Raw genomic sequence first — 25,039 nt, 5'->3', positions numbered from 1 at the left:
CTCCCTTATACGTCACCTGCAGCGCATTCATAATAAGTCAGTGACAAGTTCAAAAACTTTGGGCGACAGCGGAAGCAGTCCACTGACCAGTAAATCCCTTCCTCTTGTAACCAAGCTCACGCAAACCACCCCACCAACTCCCTCAGTGTCAATTTCCTCCTTCCCCAGGAATGCCAATAGTCCTGCAGGCCATGTCACTGGCAATTCTGACGAGTCCTCTCCTGCCTGGGATTCCTCCGATGCATCCTTGCGTGTAACGCCTACTGCTGCTGGCGCTGCTGTTGTTGCTGCTGGGAGTCGATGGTCATCCCAGAGGGGAAGTCGTAAGCCCACTTGTACTACTTCCAGTAAGCAATTGACTGTCCAACAGTCCTTTGCGAGGAAGATGAAATATCACAGCAGTCATCCTGCTGCAAAGCGGATAACTGAGGCCTTGACAACTATGTTGGTGTTAGACGTGCGTCCGGTATCCGCCGTTAGTTCACAGGGAACTAGACAATTTATTGAGGCAGTGTGCCCCCGTTACCAAATACCATCTAGGTTCCACTTCTGTAGGTAGGCGATACCGAGAATGTACACGGACGTCAGAAAAAGACTCACCAGTGTCCTAAAAAATGCAGTTGTACCCAATGTCCACTTAACCACGGACATGTGGACAAGTGGAGCAGGGCAGGGTCAGGACTATATGACTGTGACAGCCCACTGGGTAGATGTATGGACTCCCGCCGCAAGAACAGCAGCGGCGGCACCAGTAGCAGCATCTCGCAAACGCCAACTCTTTCCTAGGCAGGCTACGCTTTGTATCACCGCTTTCCAGAATACGCACACAGCTAAAAACCTCTTACGGCAACTGAGGAAGATCATCGCTGAATGGCTTACCCCAATTGGACTCTCCTGTGGATTTGTGGCATCGGACAACGCCAGCAATATTGTGTGTGCATTAAATATGGGCAAATTCCAGCACGTCCCATGTTTTGCACATACCTTGAATTTGGTGGTGCAGAATTTTTTAAAAAACGACAGGGGCGTGCAAGAGATGCTGTCGGTGGCCAGAAGAATTGCGGGACACTTTCGGCGTACAGGCACCATGTACAGAAGACTGGAGCACCACCAAAAACTACTGAACCTGCCCTGCCATCATCTGAAGCAAGAAGTGGTAACGAGGTGGAATTCAACCCTCTATATGCTTCAGAGGTTGGAGGAGCAGCAAAAGGCCATTCAAGCCTATACAATTGAGCACGATATAGGAGGTGGAATGCACCTGTCTCAAGTGCAGTGGAGAATGATTTCAACGTTGTGCAAGGTTCTGATGCCCTTTGAACTTGCCACACGTGAAGTCAGTTCAGACACTGCCAGCCTGAGTCAGGTCATTCCCCTCATCAGGCTTTTGCAGAAGAAGCTGGAGACATTGAAGGAGGAGCTAACACGGAGCGATTCCGCTAGGCATGTTGGACTTGTGGATGGAGCCCTTAATTCGCTTAACAAGGATTCACGGGTGGTCAATCTGTTGAAATCAGAGCACTACATTTTGGCCACCGTGCTCGATCCTAGATTTAAAACCTACCTTGGATCTCTCTTTCTGGCAGACACAAGTCTGCTGGGGTTGAAAGACCTGCTGGTGAGAAAATTGTCAAGTCAAGCGGAACGCGACCTGTCAACATCTCCTCCTTCACATTCTCCCGCAACTGGGGGTGCGAGGAAAAGGCTCAGAATTCCGAGCCCACCCGCTGGCGGTGATGCAGGGCAGTCTGGAGCGACTGCTGATGCTGACATCTGGTCCGGACTGAAGGACCTGACAACGATTACGGACATGTCGTCTACTGTCACTGCATATGATTCTCTCAACATTGAAAGAATGGTGGAGGATTATATGAGTGACCGCATCCAAGTAGGCACGTCACACAGTCCGTACTTATACTGGCAGGAAAAAGAGGCAATTTGGAGGCCCTTGCACAAACTGGCTTTATTCTACCTAAGTTGCCCTCCCACAAGTGTGTACTCCGAAAGAGTGTTTAGTGCCGCCGCTCACCTTGTCAGCAATCGGCGTACGAGGTTACATCCAGAAAATGTGGAGAAGATGATGTTCATTAAAATGAATTATAATCAAATCCTCCGCGGAGACATTGACCAGCAGCAATTGCCTCCACAAAGTACACAGGGAGCTGAGATGGTGGATTCCAGTGGGGACGAATTGATAATCTGTGAGGAGGGGGATGTACACGGTGATATATCGGAGGATGATGATGAGGTGGACATCTTGCCTCTGTAGAGCCAGTTTGTGCAAGGAGAGATTAATTGCTTCTTTTTTGGGGGGGGTCCAAACCAACCCGTCATATCAGTCACAGTCGTGTGGCAGACCCTGTCACTGAAATGATGGGTTGGTTAAAGTGTGCATGTCCTGTTTATACAACATAAGGGTGGGTGGGAGGGCCCAAGGACAATTCCATCTTGCACCTCTTTTTTCTTTTATTTTTCTTTGCGTCATGTGCTGTTTGGGGAGGGTTTTTTTGGAAGGGCCATCCTGCGTGACACTGCAGTGCCACTCCTAGATGGGCCCGGTGTTTGTGTCGGCCACTAGGGTCGCTTATCTTACTCACACAGTCAGCTACCTCATTGTGCCTCTTTTTTTCTTTGCGTCATGTGCTGTTTGGGGAGGGTTTTTTGGAAGGGCCATCCTGCGTGACACTGCAGTGCCACTCCTAGATGGGCCCGGTGTTTGTGTCGGCCACTAGGGTCGCTTATCTTACTCACACAGTCAGCTACCTCATTGCGCCTCTTTTTTTCTTTGCGTCATGTGCTGTTTGGGGAGGGTTTTTTGGAAGGGCCATCCTGCGTGACACTGCAGTGCCACTCCTAGATGGGCCCGGTGTTTGTGTCGGCCACTAGGGTCGCTTATCTTACTCACACAGTCAGCTACCTCATTGCGCCTCTTTTTTTCTTTGCGTCATGTGCTGTTTGGGGAGGGTTTTTTGGAAGGGCCATCCTGCGTGACACTGCAGTGACACTCCTAGATGGGCCCAGTGTTTGTGTCGGCCACTAGGGTCGCTTATCTTACTCACACAGTCAGCTACCTCATTGCGCCTCTTTTTTTCTTTGCGTCATGTGCTGTTTGGGGAGGGTTTTTTGGAAGGGACATCCTGCGTGACACTGCAGTGCCACTCCTAGATGGGCCCGGTGTTTGTGTCGGCCACTAGGGTCGCTTATCTTACTCACACAGCTACCTCATTGCGCCTCTTTTTTTCTTTGCGTCATGTGCTGTTTGGGGAGGGTTTTTTGGAAGGGACATCCTGCGTGACACTGCAGTGCCACTCCTAGATGGGCCCGGTGTTTGTGTCGGCCACTAGGGTCGCTTATCTTACTCACACAGCGACCTCGGTGCAAATTTTAGGACTAAAAATAATATTGTGAGGTGTGAGGTATTCAGAATAGACTGAAAATGAGTGTAAATTATGGTTTTTGAGGTTAATAATACTTTGGGATCAAAATGACCCCCAAATTCTATGATTTAAGCTGTTTTTTAGGGTTTTTTGAAAAAAAACACCCGAATCCAAAACACACCCGAATCCGACAAAAAAAATTCGGTGAGGTTTTGCCAAAACGCGGTCGAACCCAAAACACGGCCGCGGAACCGAACCCAAAACCAAAACACAAAACCCGAAAAATTTCCGGCGCTCATCTCTAGTGTGCTGTACTCCACTTTGTGTTTGTTGATAGATATGGAAGATGAACATTTGAGAGGAGAGCAGGACCTCCTACGCCGATCGCTGACAAAGTTTCCGGCTGTGCTGAGGGTGGGCAACTTAAGTAAAGCAAATCAAGTTAGTGCAAGGGCCTCCAAATTGTTGTTTTTTTCCTGAAAGTACTGTTTGACATGCCTATTTGGATGCTATCACTAAAATAATCATCAATTTTGATTAGTGACCATATTATTTGCAGTCACAGTAGACATGTCAGTAATTGTAGGCAGTTCCTTCAGTCTGAACCAGATATTAAAAGTTTTTTTCTGACTGATCTGCCACTGGGTCTCTTAGGGAAATTTTGTTTTTTCCTGGCAGCCGCAGTTGCCAGAGAAACTGAAGGAGGAGATGTTGCTCTACTTTTTGTTTCTTGACGCTGAATAATTATCAAAATGTATATAATATATAATATACAACTATGTTTTGATACTTATTTACAGATTAAGCTGCGGAGTGTAAATTATGCCTGTGTATGTATAAAAAAAGGTCTGCTGCATACACAAGAAAAATTATCAAAACTTCACTCTGCGCTAGTGTTGGATGTTAGGCAACAAACTGGGTGAAGACAAATGAAACCAATTTGTTTTTTTCTTTTATGTGGTTTTTATAATTTAAAAAGACAATTCCAAGCACAAAATGATAAAGGTCAAATATAAAGGACCATACACATATATCTCAGTAATGATATAAAAAACATACAATTTAAGAACCAATATTCCTCTAATTTTAATACAAAAATGATCCCAACCTCGTGCGCATATGCTTCAGCAGCCTAGTCCCAGTGTATGAGGTATCACCAAACACCCCCACCAATACTCCACAAACCAGAAAAAACACTGTTTCAGGGCACTACATACAAATGTTTTTCAATCCACCACATATATGGGTAATACGTTTTCTCTTGAATGTTTCCCGATATCATACATAAAGGAAAGAGAAAAGATAAACTCCCATAGTGTAATACTGGTATATTCACTGATGAATTCTGTATTCCTGGAAGTTCATAAACTCTTACCAAAAGGAATGGTCTACAAATTATGCAGACAATAACGCAAATGATATCAAATGATGTTGTGAAAGACGTATAAAATCCACATCACGGTTTAATATAAACAGTTAAAACAGTACAAACAGGTAGGGTTAAGATTGGTCTCTCACCAAAACTTATTGTCTGCCAAACAAACAGACAAAAAAGCATGAGTACAAATCCACAGGCGTCCCCGGGTAGATGGTAAGTACAAAGAGAGTCTCCAGCCTCCAACCCACGTCCTCCTCACCGATGCGTTTCAAAGCCTACAGGTTTCTTTTTCAAGGCATCAATATTCCTCTAAGAATAGCACTCAATTAATAAGCTGGAGGTGGATCAATTAGCTTTTTCTCTGTGCACATAGAGAATATATGTTTTTAACTTGAAACAGCTGTTAAAAAGTTATTGCTACCACGTATAATGTAAATCAGACACAAAGTGTATGCAATATGGATGTTACTTTATGTGGTGATATTCCTTGAGCTCAAGACCACTTTGGTTAAATCTTCTTATTGGCGTCTCACAGCATGTGAGTATAGAGCAATTCTCCATCTCAATCGTGTGTGGCAATGCGGTGTTGTGTGGCTGCATGCTATGGGGACATCAACGCCTTTTATGGATCTCACAGTGAGAAGGACAAATAGATAGGGATCTCCCAGCTGGAAAACCTGTGTCAGATAGGAAGGAGCTGGCTAGAAGGCCACCGGACGTCTCCGTCCTCCAAGATGTGGTGCCGCTGCAACTTCCCACAAACCAGTAAGGTGTTCGCGGTGTCTGAGTGCAAGCAGGTGTTGAAGCCAGATATCCACAGCAGGTCCCTGTTTATTTTCTAACGCGTTTTGCTCTGTATTGGAACTTTTTCAAAGAGACGTTGCTGTGTCACGTCCCACTTGAGCTGACAATTTTCTCATCAACAGCTCTTTGCATCTCTGCAGATTTGTGTCCATTGGCAAGAAAGACACAATGTATGACTTAAACATAGGATCAAGTATGGTCACCCATATATAGTGATCTGATTTCAAGAGATTGATGACTCTTGGATACTGGCGAAGCAAATGAAGGGCTTGATCTACAAGTCTGACATACTTAGCGGAATCGCTTCATTTTAACTCCTCCTCCAATTTCTTCAGCTAACTGCTTTTCCAAGAGCTTAATCAGGGGAATTACCTGACTCAAGTTGGCAGTGTCTAACTTTACATGTGGCAACTTCAAAGGATTTCAGAACCTTGCACAACACCAAAAGTATTCTCCAGTGTACTTGACTGAGATGCATTCATTTTTCTTTGCCTATGTTATAGGTCATTGTGTACCTTGGATGGCCTTTTTGATGTTCCTCCTTCTGCTGAAGCATATAAAGGGTTGAATTCCACCTCGTTACTACCTCTTGCTTCGTCTGATGGCTGGGAAAATTCAACAGTTGTTACAAGTGCTGCAATTTTCTACATGCACTTGCATAATGGCGAAAATATCCCAAAATTTTCTGGGCCACGGACATCATCTCTTGCATGACCTTGTAATTTAAAAAAAAATACTGAATCACCAATTTTCATATGTGTGTTATAAGAAATGACATATCCAGAGGATAGTCTTAGCAGGGAAAGCCATCTCTTGTTATGACATCCCTGAATTTTTCAAACAGAATGACACTGGTATGCTAACTAATTAAATCTTCTCTCTTTCTTTCCCGGCAACTAGGGCAGTATGGATTGTGTAATGGTTAGCATTACTGCCTCACAGCACTGAGGTTATGAGTTTGATTCCCACCATCATTCTAACTATGTGGAGTTTGTATATTTTCGCCCTGCTAGAGTGGGTTTCCTCCGGTCTGATTTCATCCCACAATCTAGAAACATACTGGTAGCTTAACTGCTCTCAACAAGAAAAACAAGATTATAAATATAAAATATGTACATTATATGGGCCAAATGATTCTTATCGTAACTGCTGTCAAATTCCAAGCTAATCCTTCTTTCTTTCTTTTACAGCAATTCAGAAGAGAAGAAAAGGTGAAGAAAGAAGAATGTATCCAATGCCCTCCTTGATTAACAGTTTCAGAATTAAAGAATGAAATTAAATTAATTTACAAGTCAATCCTTTCTTCCTTCCTTCTGATCTAGGCCCAAATGAATTAAGCCTTAAAGAACGACAAAGTGAAAATGGCTAAAGAGTGATAAATAACAAGCCAATCAGCTTCCTAACTACCATGTAACAGGCTGTGTTAGAAAAATGACAGATAGGAGGTTAGGCTGGTCATTTATCAGTCTATGGGGGTAATTCCAAGTTGATCGCAGCAGGAAATTTTTTAGCAGTTGGGCAAAACCATGTGCACTACAGGGGGGCTGATATAACATTTGCAGAGAGAGTTAGATTTGGGTGGGTTATTTTGTTTCTGTGCAGGGTAAATACTATCTGCTTTATTTTTACACTGCAATTTAGATTGCAGATTAAACACACCCCACCCAAATCTATCTCTCTCTGCACATGTTATATCTGCCTCCCCTGCAGTGCACATGGTTTTGCCCAACTGCTAAAAAATTTCCTGCTGCGATCAACTTGGAATTACCCCCTATATCCGCCTACACTTTATCACTTTCTAAGGCTTAATACATTTGGGCCCTACTTCTTAATTAATGGAAACATTCTTGGTCCTCCGGACCCCAAACAGTTCATGTTTTCCAGGTCTCCTCACAGAATCACAAGTTAAATAAGTTGTTCTACCTGTGGATGTTTTAAAATGTGTCAGTGAGTAATGAGTACACCTGTGCACCTGCTGGGTTACCTGCAAAAACGTGAACTGTGTGGGGTCCTGAGGACCGAGTTTGAGAACCACTGCTCTATGGAATCATACAGTTTATGAAACTGCCATCTTGTCTACCACTGCAGTTACATTTTATTTCCTACAGTAGATGTGCCTTGTTGGAAGCTTAAGCGCCACATGTTTGTGCCACCCACTGCTGTTACTTATGTAGCCCTGTAGGCTGAATTGGAAATTATTTATTTATTAAATATATAGTGACTGTATAATTAAGGATATATTTGCTATATTTACATAGTAAACTATGGTAATGTTACAGTACTGCCAGAATGGACCCAAGGGGCCATGTATATAGGAATATAGTACAATATATTACCCCGTGCCTATGTGGTAATACAATATGTATGAACATTGGTGGGCAGTATGCAGTATTGTGAAGAAGATTCTAGAAGGTTAGGTGCTGGGTGCGAGACTGTCATGCAGGGACGAGGGAGCAGTGCGCGGTGTGCCCAACGGCAGCGAACGGCAGCTTGGAGAGAGGATAGAGGAGGAGAGCTGGGACGCCAGAGCCGAGCGGTGGCGACGATCATACTGATCGGAGAGCCAGAGGGACCAGCTAGAGAGAGCGGCCCGTAGAGTATCGACTGCTGACCATGGGTGCGGCACGGAGGAGAGGTGGTGACCCGAACCAGCGGCCAGAGCGGGCGGGGTGTTGACGGCGGCCCCGGAGCCTGCATGCGGGGTGCTCTGTGAGTGACGCAGGAGAGAGGCGGTCCGGGGCGGCGCTCTGGTAGGAAACCCTCCCCGCTGACCAGTATACTATTACAGCGAGGGGGCAGTGGAGAGCCATAACAACCTAATAAGAGCGACTGTGTGAGCTGAGCAGTCAGCTCACCTACATTAAGACAGTGATAAGCTAAGCCACCTCGCTATAAAATTCACTACTCTTATTTTGTTCCTCCGGTAGTGCCCCTGTGTGTTCGCACCCTAGAGACTGCAGCGCCCCTCAGATTAATGCCAGGGGGAAATATTAAAATCATCCCACCCCCAGGAGGTAGGATCTGACGAGCCCGCATATCTGCATTAGCGGGATAGGAATTTCCGCATTTCATACCATCGTCGGGGGAGTATAGCCGGAGCTGTATAGACTATGATGCCGGGACCTGAGTCCTAGAGAGCGCTGGCAAGAGGGAGCTATTTGAAGGTCAGCTAACAGTTGCATGAGTCCTATCCAGGGGCTACAATGAGGGGTAGCTCTAATCCTGAAAGTAAGGTGATACATGGGTAGCGGCTATCCTAAGGTTTCCAGCTGACCAGAGACTGTATAATGTATTGGATCCCTTACGAGTAGTGTCTGAAGAAGAAAGCTATTCATAGTAAAAAGATAAACTGCCGCAGGTTTCAATATCATCTGGGACTGAATATGTCACAAAATATCGAAGTGAGAGACACTGAGGCACCTGTGCTGATCTAGTGCCCCATGGGACTAGTACTAAACCATCACTTATAGGGGGAGTGTGGTACGATGATGAGATTCTTAGCTGGTGAGGACTGCGGCTCCACTGGAGAGACAGACTGAGTGAAAGGCCCCACACCGGATAATTGAGGGTCTAGATTGAAAGCTGTGTCCATAGAACCTCGGCTCAGTGTGAACTACTTCATCCTGTTCGACGACCCCTGTATCGCCAGGGTGAGTGGACTTAGGGCATCCTAGGAAGAGGCAAGCCGTTGGGACAGTTAGGGGTAAGGTGGTGATCCCAAAAGTCGAATGTCTAAGACAGATAATCCGCTGGCGGTTCAGCACCAAAAGGCAGATTGCATGCTCACCGGTGAAAGGACAGTCTGACACCAGAGGATGGGCTTATGCTTCAAAGTCTGTATCATCACCTACTACTCGGCTCCGCATCCCTACTAGAGGATTGGGATTATCACTGAACTGAAAGAGATAGACCCCAAGATACCTTTATCCCAGGGATCTTACTGCTGGTGGAGTGGTCATTGGGAAAAAAGAACCATTTCCCCCTAATAGTAACCCAGTGGTCATTATTTTTGCTGCGCAGTGGGTAAGCCAGTAAATCCCGGGTCCATGGTGGTAGTGACCACGGTGTAGCTAGCTATCTGTTTTTTTTTGTATTGCATGCATTTGAATTGTAAGGTAATGTTATAGTGGTAGAGGCGGTATATAGGGTGAATTATATGTAACAAGACTAATCATATGGAAAGTGCCAGGTGTAACCATTCACTGCATATGTAAGTTTATAGTCTATATAAAGAAAGCAAACTTACCTACCGTGGTTGGTCTTCTGTATTCTGGGAGATAGGCCGAGGAGTGCCCTAAGAGAATAACAGAAAGGGACAAAAGTCAAGCTTCCGGGACAGTAAGGTAAGGAACGTTGGACAGGACAAATTACTACCTCCCATACTGGGAGTATTTGGGCAATATTAACATATACATCTACCCGCAATCCTTTCACGGAACAGCTTACCCAAGCGAGCCGGGGTGTACCAGCTTGGGTGGAGGCACTCTAACTGAACTAGGAAATCCCCCCGCCCTGAGAGGTGGGGCTACATTTGGAGGCACTGCTGAGATCGTCCAGGGAGGTGACTCAAGGATCTTCTGGCTATAATCACAGAGAAACATGGAAGAAGTAACCCCTGCGGATGTTTACCATTGGTGTAGGGAGAAAGGAGTGGAACCTTTATGCAGTTTCGGACTGGGAGGACCCCTGTCCGTAGTCAGTGACGATCTAGTACTAAAAGCACCGTATGGAGTTAGTCAACCATGTGTGGTAGAGCGGTGAAAAGGAGTACAGAAAATTGAAAAAGAAATACCCTAAGGTATTACTACTCCCAGGCGCTTGATGCGAGGTTCACCACAGCAGCTGTATATAAACAGGGGTTGGTCAGACCCCTAATGATATAAACAATAGAAAAAGATATTAGCGCTTAATGGTCACAAAGTGCAAAGGTGTGTCACAATTAAATCACAATTTATTATACGAGTAAAAATTGTAAAAAGCAATACATATTGGTGGTTAATACCACATAAAACACTTAAATGAAAGAAATTGTGTAACTCCCAATAGTATGTTATCCTTATGGAAAGTTTGGCAAAAAATGGACCTGTTCCTATATGAGTCCCCTTGGTTAATAAGGTTCAATGTCCTATTCGTGGATTGAATAGTTACCACCAACGTGTCTCGAGGCAATTAGGCGAATCTGCGTCCGCAAAGTGCTGTTCCTCGGCGGATGGTAAATGATGGCTTTCCACGATGGAATAGGAATGTCCTTATATCCGATGGAAATTTTCGACGGAGACTTGGTCCAGGTCCAAAGATTCCAAGAGATGTGGGAGTATACACAAGCAGGAAGGTCTCACCGACGCGTTTCGTTGTATACAAACAACTTTTTCAAGGTGCTGGAAGTCCTGCTAGATAGTGGTTTATATACCCTACCAATATGGTTGCTCATTAGCATGTGTGATTGATTGTGACCACCTATTAGCATTAAATGACCAAATAATGACAGACATTGGAGGTATAGTGTATTAATAATTAATGATTATACAGATACATATTTTATAAGTAGTTTTGCTTAAAATTGAATAACATTATTTAATATTGTTATAATAAAAGCCAGTTACATGACCACTGATGAGTAATTCCAAGTTGAAATTCCGGAAAACCTGGAATGATAATTGAAAGCTAATAAACTAAAAATATTAGCAAGAGAAGTGGAATATGTTCCATAGTTTCCACTCGTAACTGAAGCTCGGGGAACGCCCCCCTCCTCCGCCCTACACCCCGCGAAAATTGAACCAGAAGCGTGGTGATGACGTGACGGGTCCCCAACCTATTAACTCCCTGTGCGTGTAGACGCGGGCAGTACACAAGTACCGTCACGTCATACGTCCGCGCCTCGTGAAACGAGGTGTGTGGCGGTTATCATAGTGACGTACTGACGTCACCAGCACGCTGCCGGGGACGCGGTAACTAGCACCAAAATGTCCCCGGAAGTCTCGTTGTTAATGCACGTCATTACGCTAGGTTGCCATGGCGACGGTCTGCAACAAGCGTCGCCAGGACAACCTGCTATCAGCCGTCTACTTCTGTATTAGTATAGTGGGAATTAAGAAATACACTATTTAGTTGATATAATGGAACTCACTTAAATCAATCTCCAATAATACAGCAACTGGCTTAGATTAAGGCATATTTTGTTACATATCCGAAAAAAAGAAAGAGATAAACACTATGTCATTAAAAAGTAATAATAGTAAAACAAAATGACAATATAAAACGATTAATATAAAACAGTATATATTTGTGTCTCATCAGACACCACTGTATTCTCTTTCAATAATATTCTAACAGTTTGGTCTGTAATATTGCAGCAACTGTGTATAATTTAATAAACAATACATACATAGAGATAACTGTATATATAATAATAAAATAAGGATGTGTTCAGAAATAATAAAATGATTTTTTATTTTTATATAAAAAATAATAAAAAACCAATGAAAATTGTGAAATGGACACTCGTCCCCATTAAGGTAATCTTCTATAGAGAACAAACTGTCTATACACATCACCTTGCTATTAATTATTAACTCCAGAATGCAACCAATCATTAATTTGCATGAAATACTTGAATGGGAGTTGGGAAGGAGGGAATGGGAGGGAGGGAGGGGATTTTGGAGGATGTAGGTAGATCGGGGGAGGAAAATATGGATAAAAATGGGGCACCCGGGAGAGTCGACATTATAGTATGGAATTAAGCTCCACCGCCTCATTCAATCCAGATGGATGAATGGTATCCAACCTATACATCCAATACAGTTCTTGTTTGCAGAGTGTTTTGTAACGATCCCCTCCTCTTTTGGTCATTATAATATGTTCAATTGCTATTAAGCCAAGAGAACTGGGGTCACCACCGTGTTTGTCCCTAAAATGTCGAGAGACACTGTGGGTGGGTAATTTATTAATAATATTGCGACGGTGTTCCATAAAGCGAACCTTAATGCTCCGAGTGGTACGTCCCACATACTTCTGATTACAACCACAAGTGAGGAGGTAAATTATATAGTTTGTGTCACAGTTCATAAAGCTAACCAGACTATATTTTTCTCCATTATCAACGGTAATATGAGTGGTTCTTCTAGGGATATGTTTGCATGTTGTGCATTTGGTGGCCCCACAACGATAAAAACCTTTTGGTCTGGTGGGTAACCAAATGTCTTGTGTTGTACCCTCTTGTGGGGATATAGGTATCTCTTTCAGAAAACTAGGTGCAAGAATATTCTTGAATGAACGTTTTTTCTTAAAAATAAATTTGGGTTTTAAAGGTAAGTATGCTCTAAGTATATTATCTTGACTTAATATACCAAAGTTTTTTGAAATTATTTTCTTAATTTGCATACTATCCCTATTAAATGTAGATATAAAAGCTAAGTTGTCCTGTTGGTCATTGGAAAAATCTGACCTGGTCTTATTAATATTTTTACTTTTAATGTTATCTTTATTTTCATTTTCAACAGTTGGTTCCCTTGGGCAAAGTAAATTGTCTCTATCTAGGTCGGCCACTTCTCTCATGGTTCTCTCTAATGGGGACCGTGGATAACCTCTTAGAGTGAATGCTTCTACCATAGATTCTGCTTGTTCTATATATTTTGCCTTATCTGTACAATTTCGCCGAAGGCATAGGAACTGTCCTCTAGGGATGTTCCTATTCCACGGGGGATAGTGGGCGCTGCGGTAGTGCAGGTAGGAGTTGGTGGAAACCTCCTTGATATAGTTTGAAGTATAAATCCTGCCTTCTCTGGCTTCTAGAGTTATATCCAAAAAATTAATGGTGAAAGGGTGATAAGTGTGAGTGAACTGTAAATTAAAATGGTTGGAATTAAGACTAGAAACAAATTGTTGTGCTGAAGTGTAATCCCCATCCCAAATAATAAAAAGATCGTCAATATAACGGCCATAGAGGACCAGACTCGCGCCAAAGTCTCCACCCCACACATGGATGTCCTCGAACACACCCATGTACAGGTTGGCATAACTGGGCGCAAATCTGGTCCCCATGGCCGTTCCCATCACCTGTAAATAATAAGTGTCCAAAAATAGGAAATAGTCCCTTGTTTCACCTCCCGGGCGCCCTATTATTTCTGGTATAGGTTCCCTTTCTTCCAATTTATCCTTTTACGTTGACTTTTTTACAGCCCCGTGTCTCGACTTTGAGGTCACACATCAAAGACACAACACACTTTCTCCAACTGTTACAGGGCTTTGTTTGGAAAGAGACATACGCCTTTATGACCCTTGATGTACAAAGCCTATATACCAATATTCCACACGACTTGGGTCGTGAGGCTATAGCTACTAGATTAAATGCTGATGGTGACCTCACAGCGAGACACGGGATTTTTCTGTTGGATGCTATTTCCTTTATTCTCCAACACAACTATTTCCTATTTTTGGACACTTATCATTTACAGGTGATGGGAACGGCCATGGGGACCAGATTTGCGCCCAGTTATGCCAACCTGTACATGGGTGTGTTCGAGGACATCCATGTGTGGGGTGGAGACTTTGGCGCGAGTCTGGTCCTCTATGGCCGTTATATTGACGATCTTTTTATTATTTGGGATGGGGATTACACTTCAGCACAACAATTTGTTTCTAGTCTTAATTCCAACCATTTTAATTTACAGTTCACTCACACTTATCACCCTTTCACCATTAATTTTTTGGATATAACTCTAGAAGCCAGAGAAGGCAGGATTTATACTTCAAACTATATCAAGGAGGTTTCCACCAACTCCTACCTGCACTACCGCAGCGCCCACTATCCCCCGTGGAAGAGGAACATCCCTAGAGGACAGTTCCTACGCCTTCGGCGAAATTGTACAGATAAGGCAAACTATATAGAACAAGCAGAATCTATGGTAGAAGCATTCACTCTAAGAGGTTATCCACGGTCCCCATTAGAGAGAACCATGAGAGAAGTGGCCGACCTAGATAGAGACAATTTACTTTGCCCAAGGGAACCAACTGTTGAAAATGAAAAAAAAGATAACATTAAAAGTAAAAATATTAATAAGACCAGGTCAGATTTTTCCAATGACCAACAGGACAACTTAGCTTTTATATCTACATTTAATAGGGATAGTATGCAAATTAAGAAAATAATTTCAAAAAACTTTGGTATATTAAGTCAAGATAATATACTTAGAGCATACTTACCTTTAAAACCCAAATTTATTTTTAAGAAAAAACGTTCATTCAAGAATATTCTTGCACCTAGTTTTCTGAAAGAGATACCTATATCCCCACAAGAGGGTACAACACAAGACATTTGGTTACCCACCAGACCAAAAGGTTTTTATCGTTGTGGGGCCACCAAATGCACAACATGCAAACATATCCCTAGAAGAACCACTCATATTACCGTTGATAATGGAGAAAAATATAGTCTGGTTAGCTTTATGAACTGTGACACAAACTATATAATTTACCTCCTCACTTGTGGTTGTAATCAGAAGTATGTGGGACGTACCACTCGGAGCATTAAGGTTCGCTTTATGGAACACCGTCGCAATATTATTAATAAATTACCCACCCACAGTGTCTCTCGACATTTTAGGGACAAACACGGTGGTGACCCCAGTTCTCTTGGCTTAATAGCAATTGAACATATTATAATGACCAAAAGAGGAGGGGATCGTTACAAAACACTCTGCAAACAAGAACTGTATTGGATGTATAGGTTGGATACCATTCATCCATCTGGATTGAATGAGGCGGTGGAGCTTAATTCCATACTATAATGTCGACTCTCCCGGGTGCCCCATTTTTATCCATATTTTCCTCCCCCGATCTACCTACATCCTCCAAAATCCCCTCCCTCCCTCCCATTCCCTCCTTCCCAACTCCCATTCAAGTATTTCATGCAAATTAATGATTGGTTGCATTCTGGAGTTAATAATTAATAGCAAGGTGATGTGTATAGACAGTTTGTTCTCTATAGAAGATTACCTTAATGGGGACGAGTGTCCATTTCACATTTTTCATTGGTTTTTTATTATTTTTTATATAAAAATAAAAAATCATTTTATTATTTCTGAACACATCCTTATTTTATTATTATATATACAGTTATCTCTATGTATGTATTGTTTATTAAATTATACACAGTTGCTGCAATATTACAGACCAAACTGTTAGAATATTATTGAAAGAGAATACAGTGGTGTCTGATGAGACACAAATATATACTGTTTTATATTAATCGTTTTATATTGTCATTTTGTTTTACTATTATTACTTTTTAATGACATAGTGTTTATCTCTTTCTTTTTTTCGGATATGTAACAAAATATGCCTTAATCTAAGCCAGTTGCTGTATTATTGGAGATTGATTTAAGTGAGTTCCATTATATCAACTAAATAGTGTATTTCTTAATTCCCACTATACTAATACAGAAGTAGACGGCTGATAGCAGGTTGTCCTGGCGATGCTTGTTGCAGACCGTCGCCATGGCAACCTAGCGTAATGACGTGCATTAACAACGAGACTTCCGGGGACATTTTGGTGCTAGTTACCGCGTCCCCGGCAGCGTGCTGGTGACGTCAGTACGTCACTATGATAACCGCCACACACCTCGTTTCCCGAGGCGCGGACGTATGACGTGACGGTACTTGTGTACTGCCCGCGTCTACACGCACAGGGAGTTAATAGGTTGTGGACCCGTCACGTCATCACCACGCTTCTGGTTCAATTTTCGCGGGGTGTAGGGCGGAGGAGGGGGGCGTTCCCCGAGCTTCAGTTACGAGTGGAAACTATGGAACATATTCCACTTCTCTTGCTAATATTTTTAGTTTATTAGCTTTCAATTATCATTCCAGGTTTTCCGGAATTTCAACTTGGAATTACTCATCAGTGGTCATGTAACTGGCTTTTATTATAACAATATTAAATAATGTTATTCAATTTTAAGCAAAACTACTTATAAAATATGTATCTGTATAATCATTAATTATTAATACACTATACCTCCAATGTCTGTCATTATTTGGTCATTTAATGCTAATAGGTGGTCACAATCAATCACACATGCTAATGAGCAACCATATTGGTAGGGTATATAAACCACTATCTAGCAGGACTTCCAGCACCTTGAAAAAGTTGTTTGTATACAACGAAACGCGTCGGTGAGACCTTCCTGCTTGTGTATACTCCCACATCTCTTGGAATCTTTGGACCTGGACCAAGTCTCCGTCGAAAATTTCCATCGGATATAAGGACATTCCTATTCCATCGTGGAAAGCCATCATTTACCATCCGCCGAGGAACAGCACTTTGCGGACGCAGATTCGCCTAATTGCCTCGAGACACGTTGGTGGTAACTATTCAATCCACGAATAGGACATTGAACCTTATTAACCAAGGGGACTCATATAGGAACAGGTCCATTTTTTGCCAAACTTTCCATAAGGATAACATACTATTGGGAGTTACACAATTTCTTTCATTTAAGTGTTTTATGTGGTATTAACCACCAATATGTATTGCTTTTTACAATTTTTACTCGTATAATAAATTGTGATTTAATTGTGACACACCTTTGCACTTTGTGACCATTAAGCGCTAATATCTTTTTCTATTGGTGAAAAGGAGTAGCTGGTGACACGTTTGCTATACTGGTTAGTAATCGGAACCCATTGGACCAAACACTCTTACCAAGTATGGTCATTATCGAGGGGCTTCCCGGGCGGAAGATACAGTTGGTGTGGCCCGAAGGGAGAGATAGTGGGGAAGAGGAGGCCACATCCGAAGAGGATCACTGAGATACCCTTCCATCCACAGGGGATGGCTTTCACTCCACTAGTGGGGGAGCTATATGTCCTTGGAACAAGGATAGAACTATCGGGACAGGAGTCGATGCCGTAGTAGATAAGATGGTTAGTCAGATGGAAAGATGGCATTACGAAGGTGGCTATCGACGGTTAAGAATATTCTCCGGAATCACGCCTGTACCGGCAGGAGAAGAGAGTTACGACACATGGAGGGAGGCAGCGGTCCAGTATTCTGAGGAGTGGCAGTGCCCCGAGCATATAAAAAAACTACGAATAGTGGAAAGCCTACGGGGGCCTGCCATGGGAGTAGTACAGGCCACCTGGAGGAGCAAGTTGAACGCTACTCTCAAAGATTACATTGAGGCCCTCAATTTCTCCTTTGGAACCCTAGAGGAGATGAGTGATTTAATGGCTAGATTAACCCATACATATCAAGAGCCAGGAGAGACACTGACCCACTATATCTATCGGGTGGATAGATTGATATATAAGATTGTAGACAAAGGGGGTATAGATAAGGGCTCAGTTGATGCGAGCCAGATGAGACAGGTGCTAAAAGGAGCATTGACCACTAATCCTGTGGCGCAGAGACTTAGATGTACCCGAGCGACTGGGCCGCCTCCTACTCTGACGGACCTGGTAAAAGAAGTTAAGCTGGAGGAGGTTCAGATTGAAACTCAGGAGAGGAATATAAAAAAGGTCAAAGATGTGATGCCAGCAGTCACTCCTCCACCGATGGATGAAAGATTATTGAAGTTAATTGAAGAGCAGAATAAAAAAATTGATCAGTTGATTGCCCTGCAAACCCAGGCTGAGCCCCTGCAATATTGGAACACAAGAACCGGGCGAGGGACAAGTCGGAGCAGGGGAGGTCGGAATCCCATTATATGTTACAGCTGTGGGCAGCCAGGACATAGGTCATTTGAATGCCCCAGTAATGGGTCACAGAGAGGGGAATACAGTGGATCTGTGAGAAGAACAGCACCGTTGGAAAACCCCATCGGGAGCTCTGTGACCCCCGCACAGGCTCCCCAATCATAAACGTCCGAGCAATGGGGAGTGCCCAGTGATCAACCACCATTCCAAACAGCATAATGGGCCAGACACCACTGGTTAAAGCGATGATAAATGGCCATGATTGTTATGTCCTAATGGATAGCGGATCCCAGGTCTCTATTGTGTTTGAGTCCAGGTATCGTGAGCATTTGTCAGACATACCCATTCATCCGCTTAGTGGCCTTACTGTATGGGGTCTGAGTGAGCAGAAGTACCCGTACTTAGGATATATCACCACTCAGATTACGATTGAACCAGGACTAATTACCCCTAATGAGCGTCCCTCTAATAGCCCTGGTTTGTCCTGATTCTCCAGGGGATAATGGGAAGCTTCTGGCAATTGTGGGCACTAATACCCAAATGTCCAAGAATCTTATCCGCTGGTGTGAAAAACAGGATAAAGATAATAAGCGTTATATGGGTGAACCGCACGGAGAAGGGGATTACCGATGCCTTCTGCTAGAGAGCTGCCCGGAGGGCAGGAGTGGAAATCCGGCCCAGGGAGCCAATGGACAACATAAGACCTTTGATATAGCGTCCTGTTTTCAGGGAAGTGATATATCCAGTGAAAGTAAGCAGATATTGATTGAGCAGCTACAGTTGAGGAAGGCTGCTTTTTCCACAGTGACTGGGATCTCGGGACGGCCACTGGTGTTGAACATCATATTACATTGAATGATGACACCCCTTTCCGAGAACGCTCACGGAGGTTAGCGCCAGTGGATTTTGAAGATGTCCAGGCACACTTACGCAGTCTATTGGAGAACAATGTAATAGCCAATTCACAGAGTCCCTATGCTTCCCCTATTGTGGTAGCACGCAAAAAGAGTGGAGAAATCCGATTATGTATTGACTACCGCACGTTAAATAGTCGGACGGTGCCTGATCAGTACACTGTACCGAAGGTGGATGAAGCGTTGGATTGTCTACAAGGAAGTAAATGGTTTTCGGTACTTGACCTGCGTTGTGGATATTACCAAATACCCATGAGTGTGGCTGACCGGGCTAAAACTGCTTTTATATGCCCCATAGGATTCTTTGAATTCCTGAAAATGCCGCAAGGTATTAAAGGCGCCCCTGCCACCTTTCAGAGGACAATGGAACAAACGGTAGGGGACATGTGCTACCGTGAAGTACTGGTGTATCTAGACGACATCATTGTCTTCGGAAAAGATCTGGAAGAGCCCAATGAGCGTCTCCTAAAGGTACTAGACCGGCTTCAGGCCCGAGGACTGAAGCTGTCCATTGAAAAATGTACATTCTGCCGGGCGTCCGTCAAATATTTAGGACATATTGTGAGTAGACAGGGGATAGCTACCGACCCAGACAAGGTGGTCACCGTGAAGAATTGGCCCAGACCGGATAACCTCAAAGATCTGAGGTCCTTCTTAAGGTTCTGTGGCTACTATCGGAAATTCCTGCTCCATTACTCCAAAGTCACTCAGCCATTAACGGAATTATCCCGTGGGTATCCTCCTGTCAAGAGAAATTGTAGCATTCACATTCCTACTGTAGAAGGAGAGAGAAATTGAAAGACTGCTTAACAACATCACCCGTACTAGCCTATGCAAAACCTGATCTTCCCTATGAGGTTCATATAGATGCATCTTTTGAAGGTTTAGGGGGAGTGTTGTATCAGGTGCAGGAGCAGCAATTGTGGCCCATTTCTTATGTCAGCCGGGGTTTATCTAGGAGTGAAAAAAACTACCCGGTCCATAAATTGGAATTTCTAGTGCTAAAATGGGCCATTAGCGAGAAATTTCACGATTACCTGTATGGAGTCCCATTTGTAGTTCAGACCGATAATAACCCCCTCACCTACATCCAAACTACAGCCAAGTTAGATGCTACTGGTCACCGGTGGTTAGCTGCTTAAACAAATTATGACTTTACCATCAAATACCGACCGGGGATTAACAACCTGGATGCGGATGCATTATCCAGGATACCGCAGGGAGATTCCGATGGCATAGGAGAGGAGTGGATCGAGGTACCCGCCGCTGCAGTGAAAGGATTATATAAACAATCGCTTATAGGGGGAGTGTGGTACGATGATGAGATTCTTAGCTGGTGAGGACTGCGGCTCCACTGGAGAGACAGACTGAGTGAAAGGCCCCACACCGGATAATTGAGGGTCTAGATTGAAAGCTGTGTCCATAGAACCTCGGCTCAGTGTGAACTACTTCATCCTGTTCGACGACTCCTGTATCGCCAGGGTGAGTGGACTTAGGGCATCCTAGGAAGAGGCAAGCCGCCGGGACAGTTAGGGGTAAGGTGGTGATCCCAAAAGTGAAACGTCTAAGACAGATAATCCGCTGGCGGTTAAGCACCAAAAGGCAGATTGCATGCTCACCGGTGAAAGGACAGTCTGACACCAGAGGATGGGCTTATGCTTCAAAGTCTGTATCATCACCTACTACCCGGCTCCGCACCCCTACTAGGGGATTGGGATTATCACCGAACTGAAAGAGATAGACCCCAAGATTCCTTTATCCCAGGGATCTTACTGCTAGTGCTGTGGTCATAGGGAAAAAAAGAACAATTTTCCCCTAATAGTAGCCCAGTGGTCATTATTTTTTCTGCGCAGTGGGTAAGCCAGTAAATCCCGGGTCCATGGTGGTAGTGACCATGGTGTAGCTAGCTATCTGTTTTTTTGTATTGCATGCATTTGAATTGTAAGGTAATGTTATAGTGGTAGAGTTGGTATATAGGGTGAATTATATGTAACAAGAATAATCATATGGAAAGTGCCAGGTGTAACCATTCACTGTATATGTAAGTTTTTAGTCTATATAAAGAAAGCAAACTTACCTACCGTGGTTGGTCTTCTGTATTCTGGGAGATAGGCCGAGGAGTGCCCTAAGAGAATAACAGAAAGGGACAAAAGTCAAGCTTCCGGGACAGTAAGGTAAGGAACGTTGGACAGGACAAATTACTACCTCCCATACTGGGAGTATTTGGGCAATATTAACATATACATCTACTTGCAATCCTTTCATGGAACGGCTTACCCAAGCAAGCCGGGGTGTACCAGCTTGGGTGGAGGCACTCCAACTGAACTAGGAAATCCCCCCGCCCTGATAAGTGGGGCTACACTTAGCTTAGTCGTCCAGCTACCTCGCTGCAACCTTTAGGCCTAAAGTAGATGAAAACAATATTGTGAGGTGTGAGGTGGTCAAAAATAAATGGAAATGAGTGGACATTAATGTTAGTGAGGTTAATAATGCTGTAGGAACAAAAACAGACCAAAATCTATGATTTTGGCTGCTTTTATGAATGTAAAAACAAAAATACAGATCCAAAATACACAAGTGCGGTTTTGGCAAAATCAATACAGATCCAGAACATGAAGGAGATACAGATCCAACACCAAAACATAAAACCCGAGAAAAGGTCTGGCGTGCATCTCTAATATATAAATATATATATATATATATATATATATATATATATATATATATATACATAACTGTATAGTAAATCTACAGACAGGAATACAGGTGGTCATTCCGAGTTGATCGCTAGCTGCTTTCATTCGCAGCGCACCGATCAGGCAAAAAAACGGCACTTCTGTGCATGAGTATGGGGCGCAATGCACACGCCCGACGTACTTTCACAACAGCCGATGCAGTTTCACACAAGGTCTAGCGACGCTTTTCAGTCGCACTGTTGGCCGCAGAGTGATTGACAGGAAGTGGGTGTTTCTGGGAGGTAACTGACCGTTTTCGGGGAGTGTGTGGAAAAACGCAGGCGTGTCAGATACAAACACAGGCGTGCCTGGGGTAACACAAGCATGGCTGGCCGAACGCAGGGCATGTTCGTGTCATCAAAACAGGAACTAAATAGTCTGTAGTGATCGCTAGCTAGGAGTAGGTCTGGAGCTACTCTGAAGCTGCACAAAATTATTTTGTAGCCGCTCTGCGATCCTTTCGGTCGCACTTCTGCTAAGCTAAGATACACTCCCAGAGGGCGGCGGCTTAATGTTTGCACTGCTGCTAAAAGCAGCTAGCGAGCGAACAACTCAGAATGAGGGTAACAGTGGTGCATATACATAGTGGCAAGAAATAAGAGATACAGGTTGAGTATCCCATATCCAAATATACCGAAATACGGAATATTCCGAAATACGGACTTTTTTGAGTGAGAGTGAAATAGTGAAACCTTTGTTTTTTGATGGCTCAATGTAAACAAACTTTGTTTAATACACAAAGTTATTAAAAATATTGTATTAAATGACCTTTAGGCTGTGTGTATAAGGTGTATATAAAACATAAATGATTTTTGTGAATGTACACACACTTTGTTTAATGCACAAAGTTATAAAAAATATTGTCTAAAATAAACTTCAGGCTGTGTGCATAAGGTGTATATGTAACATAAATGCATTCTGTGCTTATAATTAGAGATGAGCGGGTTCGGTTCCTCGGAATCCGAACCCGCCCGAACTTCAGGTTTTTTTACACGGGTCCGAGCGACTCGGATCTTCCCGCCATGCTCGGTTAACCCGAGCGCGCCCGAACGTCATCATCCCGCTGTCGGATTCTCGCGAGGCTCGGATTCTATCGCGAGACTCGGATTCTATATAAGGAGCCGCGCGTCGCCGCCATTTTCACACGTGCATTGAGATTGATAGGGAGAGGACGTGGCTGGCGTCCTCTCCGTTTATAGAGAAGAGAGTGAGACTAGAGTAGAGAGAGACACAGTATTTACTTTAGTAATTTTGGGGAGCATTAGGAGGAGTACTACTACTTGCTGAGGTGATAGTGTGACTGTATATCTGACTTGTGGGGGAGACAGTGGGGAGCAGTTAGAGTCTGAGAGCAGGAGTACATATTTTAACGTACAGTGCACACTTTTGCTGCCAGAGTGCCACACTGCCATTGTGACCACACTGACCACCAGTATATATTGTGATTGTCTGCTTAGGAGTACTACTTGCAAGTTGCTGATAGTGTGACCAGTGACCTGACCACCAGTTTAATTAATCACCACCAGTTTAATATATATATATATATATATATATATATATATATAATTGTATATAATATATATATAATTGTATACCACCTACCCGTGTTTTTTTTTTCTTTCTTCTTGATACATACTACTATAGTAGCTTACTGTAGCAGTCTGCGGTGCTGCTGAGCTGACAGTGTCCAGCAGGTCCGTCATCAGTCATTACATAATAAATATATATACCTGTCCGGCTGCAGTACTAGTGATATTATATATATATATTAATTTCATCTCATTATCATCCAGTCTATATTAGCAGCAGACACAGTACGGTAGTCCACAGCTGTAGCTACCTCTGTGTCGGCAGTCGCTGGTCCATCCATAATTGTATACCACCTACCCGTGGTTTTTTTTTTTCTTTCTTCTTGATACATACTACTATAGTAGCTTACTGTAGCAGTCTGACGTGCTGCTGAGCTGACAGTGTCCAGCAGGTCCGTCATCAGTCATTACATAATAAATATATATACCTGTCCGGCTGCAGTACTAGTGATATTATATATATATATATATTAATTTCATCTCATTATCATCCAGTCTATATTAGCAGCAGACACAGTACGGTAGTCCACGGCTGTAGCTACCTCTGTGTCGGCAGTCGCTGGTCCATCCATAATTGTATACCACCTACCCGTGGTTTTTTTCTTTTCTTTCTTCTTGATACATACTACTATAGTAGCTTACTGTAGCAGTCTGCGGTGCTGCTGAGCTGACAGTGTCCAGCAGGTCCGTCATCAGTCATTACATAATAAATATATATACCTGTCCGGCTGCAGTACTAGTGATATTATATATATATTAATTTAATCTCATTATCATCCAGTCTATATTAGCAGCAGACACAGTACGGTAGTCCACGGCTTAGCTACCTCTGTGTCGGCAGTCGCTGGTCCATCCATAATTGTATACCACCTACCCGTGTTTTTTTTTTTTTTATTTCTTCTTGATACATACTACTATAGTAGCTTACTGTAGCAGTCTGCGGTGCTGCTGAGCTGACAGTGTCCAGCAGGTCCGTCATCAGTCATTACATAATAAATATATATACCTGTCCGGCTGCAGTACTAGTGATATTATATATATATATATATATATATATATATTAATTTCATCTCATTATCATCCAGTCTATATTAGCAGCAGACACAGTACGGTAGTCCACGGCTGTAGCTACCTCTGTGTCGGCAGTCGCTGGTCCATCCATAATTGTATACCACCTACCCGTGTTTTTTTTTTTCTTGATACATACTACTATAGTAGCTTACTGTAGCAGTCTGCGGTGCTGCTGAGCTGACAGTGTCCAGCAGGTCCGTCATCAGTCATTACATAATAAATATATATACCTGTCCGGCTGCAGTACTAGTGATATTATATATATATTAATTTAATCTCATTATCATCCAGTCTATATTAGCAGCAGACACAGTACAGTAGTCCACGGCTGTAGCTACCTCTGTGTCGGCAGTCGCTGGTCCATCCATAATTGTATACCGCCTACCCGTGTTTTTTTTTTTTTTATTTCTTCTTGATACATACTACTATAGTAGCTTACTGTAGCAGTCTGCGGTGCTGCTGAGCTGACAGTGTCCAGCAG

At 43.3% G+C, this 25,039-nt stretch overlaps 1 long non-coding RNA gene across 2 annotated transcripts in view; it reads right to left on the bottom strand.

The window, feature by feature from the left end:
• Positions 1-21,566, bottom strand: part of LOC134943720 (uncharacterized) — a 39,384-nt gene extending 17,818 nt beyond the window's left edge. For both annotated transcript variants that reach the window (XR_010181705.1, XR_010181706.1), the window contains exons 1-3: positions 21,441-21,566; positions 21,241-21,288; positions 9,806-9,853 (exon numbers count right to left, since the gene is read on the bottom strand). This is a non-coding gene — a long non-coding RNA (uncharacterized LOC134943720). The remainder of the gene's footprint in view (positions 1-9,805; positions 9,854-21,240; positions 21,289-21,440) is intronic.
• Positions 21,567-25,039: the final 3,473 nt, after the last annotated feature.

Source organism: Pseudophryne corroboree, chromosome 7 (assembly GCF_028390025.1).
Source record: "Pseudophryne corroboree isolate aPseCor3 chromosome 7, aPseCor3.hap2, whole genome shotgun sequence".
NCBI lineage: Eukaryota > Metazoa > Chordata > Amphibia > Anura > Myobatrachidae > Pseudophryne > Pseudophryne corroboree.
Note: the sequence above shows the minus strand (reverse complement) of the source record. Positions and strands in the feature narration are given on the sequence as shown.